The 7,794-nt window shown below is 40.5% G+C and overlaps 1 long non-coding RNA gene across 1 annotated transcript; it reads left to right on the forward strand.

The window, feature by feature from the left end:
- Positions 1–233: 233 nt before the first annotated feature.
- LOC115368591 (uncharacterized) lies at positions 234–1,628 on the forward strand. Its single transcript, XR_003929052.1, has 3 exons — positions 234–429; positions 555–615; positions 1,061–1,628. It is a non-coding gene; the product is annotated as an uncharacterized LOC115368591 (long non-coding RNA).
- The last annotated feature ends 6,166 nt before the right edge of the window (positions 1,629–7,794 follow it).

The following is a 7,794-nucleotide window of genomic DNA, read 5'->3' on the forward strand; positions in this document are numbered from 1 at the left end:
AAGAGATGGATGAGGAGGATGACGGCAACAAGGAAGGGGAAGAGGAGGAGGAGGAGGAGGAGGAGGAGGAAGAGGAGGAGGAGGAGGAGGAGGAGGAGGAGAAGAAGGAGGAGGAGGGGGGGAACAGCAAGGAGCGAAATGACGATGAAAAATCTGATAAAGAGGACGAGACCAGCGATAACAAAGAGAAGACGAAGGTCAAGGAGGTAGAGGCGGAGGAGGAGGCGGAGGAGGTCACAACAAGTGGTAACCAGCGGCATGGCGGCAGGGAGAAGAGATGGGTGCGCGGCCGCGGGCGCTACAGCCACTACAGACGGTTCTTCAGACCGCAGTCGCTCGGCTTTTACGGTGTGTTCCAGCTGAACGACCGCTACCACTGCGACTCCGGCCACCGCCACTCCTTCAACATCTGCCGTAAGAACTGCAGTGGTGAGTCGCTGTGCAAGGAAAACAACAAAACAACAACAATAACAGCATAAACATAATGCACGGCATGATTTAAAGGTTATGTTTTCCTGACTGCTCTTTTTTCTGCTCCCTCTCTCCCTCTCAAGCCTTCACTGACGATGACATTACGGACGACATCGAATGCTTCGTGAAGTCTCGCACCTGGGTGTAAGTACCGCAGAGTGACATCAAGCGCAGTTTTACAATATATAATCATATCATATATATTACAATATCTGTATATCTTTTCACTTACACAAATAATCCAGTGTTTTGTGCAAGAATCCTCTTTTTCCGACTTCTCCAGACTGGGAAGTTAGAAAAAGGGGATTTTGCCCACAAGTTAGAGTATTATTTTCACTGAGGTCAGGGGTCAGAGGTCACAGCACCCTGACAACAGATGTGAAAAATATTCCTGTGTCTGTATGTAATAATTATGTTAGACAAGTGTAAGATAAAACAAACAAACAAAAAAAAATCTAATCATCTAGTCATTCACAAGTCGGTTAGAAAAGTATAAACATTACAATGAGATAAAATAAGATAGAAGATAATGACAAAATACTGACATACTAATGACTGCTTTTTTATTTTTTATGTTTTAATCAAACAGGAAACTGCTTTACCAAAGAGGCTGCGGGTACAGGAACTCCCTTTGCAACTGTACCAACTGAGCCTGAGGAGAAAAACAAAAGTCACCAAAACACATTTTCTAGGACTGTGTGGCACACTAGAAATAATTTAATAATCTTTGTCAACATAAAGATTAGCTCACTCATTCACTTTTAACTTCATGGGGAAATGATGATGTGGGTTCAGTTAGCTCTGTCCCAAATTTGTCAAAGATTTCTATTAGAGACTTTCTAAATTTTGATTAATTCTTGATTTATCTCTAATGTCTTCTCATTGAGTTTTAACCTATTGATGGTTTTATTCAGGTTTAAGTCACTTTATTGATTTCCTCCTCCTAATTTCTTATTTTAATGCTTGTTTTTACCTTTTTTTGCGTGCATGTGTGTGCGTGCTCCTGTCTTCCATTTTAGTCTTTTATCTATCGCTCTTTTACTCGTGTACATTTCCATTGTCAACCCTTCTGCCACAACTGTACAGCACTTGGTAGCATTCCTGCTGTTTTCAAATGTGCTACTTGAATAAAAGTGATTTGACTTGACTTTAATCCACATGACGAGCTTTTTGGTTTTCTTTGGGTGACTGCGTCTCTGAATGAACACTTTAGAGGAAAAGTCGCCAAATTCAAGTCAGCCGAACCTGACATAAAACCAGATTTGTTCCTGTGTTCAAATGGCAATTTGAAATTATGAGGGATTGGATGCTTTCATCTGCAGGTCTGTCTGACTTTACAATATATAATACCTTTTCCTGCACAAAACATGTTTCAGTGTTTATAAACTGATCCCTCTGTTTCCACACTAACTGATTAAAATGACCATTTGGCAGTCGGATTATTGTAATCCGGGATAATCTTGATAATTATAATCAAGGACATGGTCGAACGGCGCTTGATGGACACACTTTTTTTGAGGTGAAAGCTAAAAGAATCTAGTTTGAAGTGGCTTTCTTGTAGAATTACTAGGAACAGATCACCGTACAGTATTTTCCTGTCTGAAGACAAACTCACTGTTGGTCTGGCTCATCCTTAAACCACACAGTTTTTACTTTTACTGAAGGAGATTTTAACAGCAGCGCTTCTACTTTTACTCTCATCAGCAATATTTAACATGCACTGGATAACACTGCAATAAATATCTCTCTGCATTAGGTTTTAGAGGGAATTTACTGGTGATTTTCCATGTTTTAGCCCAGTTGCTATACTGCATTCATACTAATATGTCTCATTACACCATGAGCATGTGTATGTGGTTAAAAAATCAACAACACTGGATTGAAGAGGTGCATCCAGGTGGGCAAGGTGTAAATATCAGACGTATTCAGACAGGATCGGGCACTTGGTACAGTGGTATGACTAAAACAAACAAACAAACAAACAAAAAGATAAGCTTCAAAAAGCTCAGAATAAATGAATTAGAGTCCACGTATGCACATCGTCCAAACCATTTTAAAGAGCTAAATCGGCTCCATTGTGGAAATTATTTATTATTTACCTGAAGCAAGCCGATCTTAAACGTAAAGCAGGGACAAGTCCACTCCTCTGTACCGATGGTGGAGGAGTGGAACAAAATCCCAAATCAAATAAAATCTGCTCACACTTTGAACACACTTGAGACACTTTGAAAAAACAGCTGAAGATCAGGTTATCATGACAATACATCCTTCTCTGTTGGGTTTCTGAACCAGTGGGTTTTATTCATTTATCTTCCTTTACGCTGTTTTTTCAAATATATTTATTAATCTGTGTGTATGAGGGTAAACATGAGTTATCAGTTGCAGTTTCTTGCCTCCCTGCCGTGAAATTCCAGGACCGCAATGGAAGTCTTGTGACTTTATTGCAATATCCTGACTAATTTTATTTTATTGTATGCTCATGCGTGTTCTGTTTTTTTAATCAGTTAAATAAAATCAATCAATTACTGGGGCAAAAACACACAGAGTTTCATTCTTTTTAATGGGTTTGTTGGTGTGTTTGGCTGCAGCAGTGTGTGGGGTTCTACAAACAAACAAACAAACAAAAACATAAAACACAACAGACCGAGGTGTGTGTGAGATGCCCACACCTCCTCACACACACACCTCCTGTCTTGCAGCCCAAGCAGCTCTACAGAGATTTTGATCAGAATAAGTTTTGTGGAAAAAAGGTAGGCCCAAGCGTGTCAACGTCAAGTTCTGCTTTAAATTAAAGGCCCTGAAGCAGGACATTTACACCAGTTTGCCGTATATTTCCAGTTTTTTACTGCAAGTTTTTACTGCACTACATTTATCTAACTGTAGATCCTAGTTTTTTTGCAGAATAGGTTTTTCCATGTAACATGTCAGTGTGACCTTGCAGTAAGAGCTTCATAATTAAAATACTTTTTATAGGTTAAGAGCGCCCCCTAGCCAAAGTGGGCCCTAAGCAAATTTAGTCATGAGGCCCAACAGTGTACAATCCTGCCTGCAAAGTGCACAGTCAGTGCATAACAAAATGCCATTTAACCCTTTGATGCATGAATTATGACAGCCTGAGTCAAGATTTTTTTCTTATGTGTCTTTACTCTTCTTAGGGCATGAAAACTTTTGTGAGTCTCCATACTTCTTTAAGGATGCAGGACTGGTATTACCATGTCATGATACTAGTATTAATATATTTTCAGCACCAAGAATTGACAGTCTCTGCATAAACCTCAATGGAGGGGAGCAGCAGAGAGCATTCTAACAGCTGATATGCAATTCCACCATAGAAACCATTACATTTAGGAGAAAATGACTTTAAACAGATGTCCACTGTAGTGACCGCTATGCGCCAAAGGGTTAATGTAACAATCTTTATTAATGAGAACAAACAACATCTGAATAAAGAATAGATTATGTGATCGATATATAATAACAAAAAAAAATCAGCAGCAGATGTTTTCCTTAAAAAACTTTAACCTGAAATAGAAAAAAAGCAACCAGAGCCTCCCACAAGACGATCTAGCTGCGTCTTCCGGTGCGAGCCTGCACCGGAAGATGCCTCACGCTGGAGGTCTGCAGCTAGACCCCTCTCAGAGCCTCTGTGTGACTTATTTTTTTTTATTGATTTAAGGATTTTCACAATTACTTACATGATGCTGCTTTTTTCAATATTTTTCAGTCAAGGATTTTAATACTCTTCTTCACCACTGGGCAACAGTGAATTAAAATTGTGAATGCACTGCTCAGATTTCTATAAACCCACCACCAGCAGGCTCTGATGCGTGAGTGAACATTTGAGTGAACATCCAAGTCAAGGCCAAGTCCAAGACATCAGAAAAGTGGTTTGAAGGCACAAGTATGACTACAGCTGTGTTGAATATAGCCATTATCAATACGGATACACAGAAAAAATAAACACTTATATGAGTTTTAAAATGATAAAGGCCAACTTATAACACCAAAAAACATGGTCAGGACCTACAGGAAGGTCTTTTTCATCACTCCTCTTCTCCCTCTGAGGGGAAGGGTTGAGGCCCGAGAAGCTGTCGGGCCTCGACGAGGGAAACACAACCGAGAGACATGATGAGGAAGAGGAGGAGGAGGAGGAGGAGGAGGAAGCAAGTGATAAAGAGGGTGATGAAGATGATGCTGCCAGTGATGATGATGGCAGTGATGGTAAAAGTGATGATGATGATGATGATGATGATGATGATGATGATGATGATGGTGGTGGCAGTGATGGTAAAAGTGATGATGATGATAACCATGATGATGATGATGATGCAGTGATGGTAAAAGTGATGATGATGATGATGATGGCACTGATAGTAAAAGGGATGATGATGATGGTGATGATGATGATAATGATGATGATGATGATGATGATGATGATGATGATGATGATGGCAGTGATGGTAAAAATGATGATGATGATGATGATGATGGCACTGATAGTACAAGGGATGATCATGATGATGGTGATGATGATGATGATGATGATGATGATGATGATGATGATGATGATGGCAATGATAGTAAAAGGGATGATGATGTGATGATGATGATGATGGTGATGATGATGATGATGATGATGATGATGATGATGATGATGATGGCAGTGGTGGTAAAAGTGATTATGATGAAGGCAGTGATGGTAAAAGTGATGATGATGATGATGATGAAAGCAGTGATGGTGGCTGTGATGATGATGATGATGATGATGGCAGTGATGATGATGGCAGTGATGGTATAAGTGATGATGATGATGATGATGGCAGTGATGATGGCAGTGATGATAAAAGTGATGATGATGATGATGATGATGCAGTGATGGTAAAAGTGATGATGATGATGGCACTGATAGTAAAAGGGATGATGGTGATGATGGTGATGATGATGATGGTGACGATGATAATGATGATGATGGCAGTGATGGTAAAAGTGATGGTGATGATGATATCAGTGATGATGGCAGTGATGATGATGATGATGATGATGATGATGATGATGGTGATGATGATGATGATGATGGCAATGATAGTAAAAGGGATGATGATGGTGATGATGATGATGATGGTGATGATGATGATGATGATGATGATGATGATGATGATGATGATGGCAGTGGTGGTAAAAGTGATTATGATGAAGGCAGTGATGGTAAAAGTGATGATGATGATGATGATGAAAGCAGTGATGGTGGCTGTGATGATGATGATGATGATGATGGCAGTGATGATGATGGCAGTGATGGTATAAGTGATGATGATGATGATGATGGCAGTGATGATGGCAGTGATGATAAAAGTGATGATGATGATGATGATGATGATGCAGTGATGGTAAAAGTGATGATGATGATGGCACTGATAGTAAAAGGGATGATGGTGATGATGTGATGATGATGATGGTGACGATGATAATGATGATGATGGCAGTGATGGTAAAAGTGATGGTGATGATGATATCAGTGATGATGGCAGTGATGATGATGATGATGATGATGATGATGATGATGGCAGTGATGGTAAAAGTGATGATGATGATGGCCGTGATGGTAAAAGTGATGATGATGATGATGATGATGATGATGATGATGATAGCAGTGATGATAAAAGTGATGATGATGATGATGATGATGATGATGATGATGATGATGATGATGCAGTGATGGTAAAAGTGATGATGATGATGGCACTGACAGTAAAAGGGATGATGGTGATGATGGTGATGATGATGATGGTGACGATAATGATGATGATGATGATGATGTTGATGACGGCAGTGATGATGATGATGATGATGATGATGATGATGATGATGATGATGAAAGCAGTGATGTGGCAGTGGTGGTGATGATGATGATGGCTGTGATGATGATGATGATGATGATGGCGGCAGTAATGATAAAAGTGATAGTGATGATGATGGCAGTGATGATAAAAGTGATGGTGATGATGATGATGATGATGATGATGGCAGTGATGGTAAAAGTGATGATAATGATGATGATGGCAGTTATGGTAAAATTGATGATGATGATGATGATGATGATATATTCCTCATATTTATTTCAGATTATTGTCTGCTCCTCCGTTGTAAAGTATGCGGCTCAGGTGGATTTTTCCATGTCTGCGATTGGTCGTATGTAGCAAACCCCGCCCTTTTTATGTGAGCGTGAACAGATCTAGATTGGAAAAGCCTGGGTTGAATTAATGAGTTGATAACCGGCTTCGTGGGACCGAAAATCAGGATTCTGGTTAAGTGAAGCCAGATAACTAAGAGAAACCCTGGGTATGTTAATCCAGCTTTATGGTACAGGCCCCAGGAGAGATGAGATTATTTAGTTGCTTTGTAAGGCTGCAGATTCAACTTGACCAAGGTGAATTCTGGTGTTGTTTTCACTTTTCTGTCCACAGGAAGTGACAAATTAAAAATTATTTAAAATTAAGAACAAAACCCAATCATCATCACCTAATCATTATAAATACAGTTTTCTTGTAATTTTTTTTTCATTTTCTTGAAAGCTTTTACACATTTCTTGCTCATTTCTTGCCTTTTTGCTCATCACCTTTTTTTTTTTTTTTTTCATTTTTTCCTTTTTTCTGTGTCTCTGAAAGAAATCCAGTGAATTTGCTCCGGTTTCAAAGGTTTAATTCACTAGACATCGCTACAACACAAGAATATGTACGACTGATATTTTAACATTAGGGGCTCTAGTTTCGCAGACCAGGCGAGGCGGGGGCGTAGCGCAGATGCGCTTCGCCAACTGGGTGTGGCCAGGCGGATTTTCCAAGTTTGGCACGCCGTTCTCGGTGGCGCAAGTACTCCGCCGTCCCTCCTACCGGCAGAGGGGAGGAGAGAAGGCGTGGAGTGGGTTTGACACAGCCGATTCACATGTAACCAATCAAATGAGCCCCTGTCCTCGCCTTTAAAATGCGTTGCGCGAAGGCGTAATGAAAGTTTACACAGCTGACATGGAGGTCTATTGCCGCAGGCGGAGCGGAGCTCAGGAGACAGGCGCGGAGCGGAGACCGGCGAGCAGTGCGGACACGTCACCAAAACCTCACAGGCAGGCTTCCGGAATGTCAGACACATGAACGATGCAATAAATACCGAAAAAAAACACTATTCAATGCTACGATCACAATCAGCACATACATATATCTCCATATCAACTGTCCCGTCACAGCTGATGTCAGATCAAAGGAGATTGGCACCGTTTGTGCTGATCGTGAGGTTTTGGTGATGTGCGCCAGCCAGCCAAACTTCCACTGC

The sequence above is a fragment of the Myripristis murdjan genome, chromosome 1, assembly GCF_902150065.1.
Source record: "Myripristis murdjan chromosome 1, fMyrMur1.1, whole genome shotgun sequence".
NCBI lineage: Eukaryota > Metazoa > Chordata > Actinopteri > Holocentriformes > Holocentridae > Myripristis > Myripristis murdjan.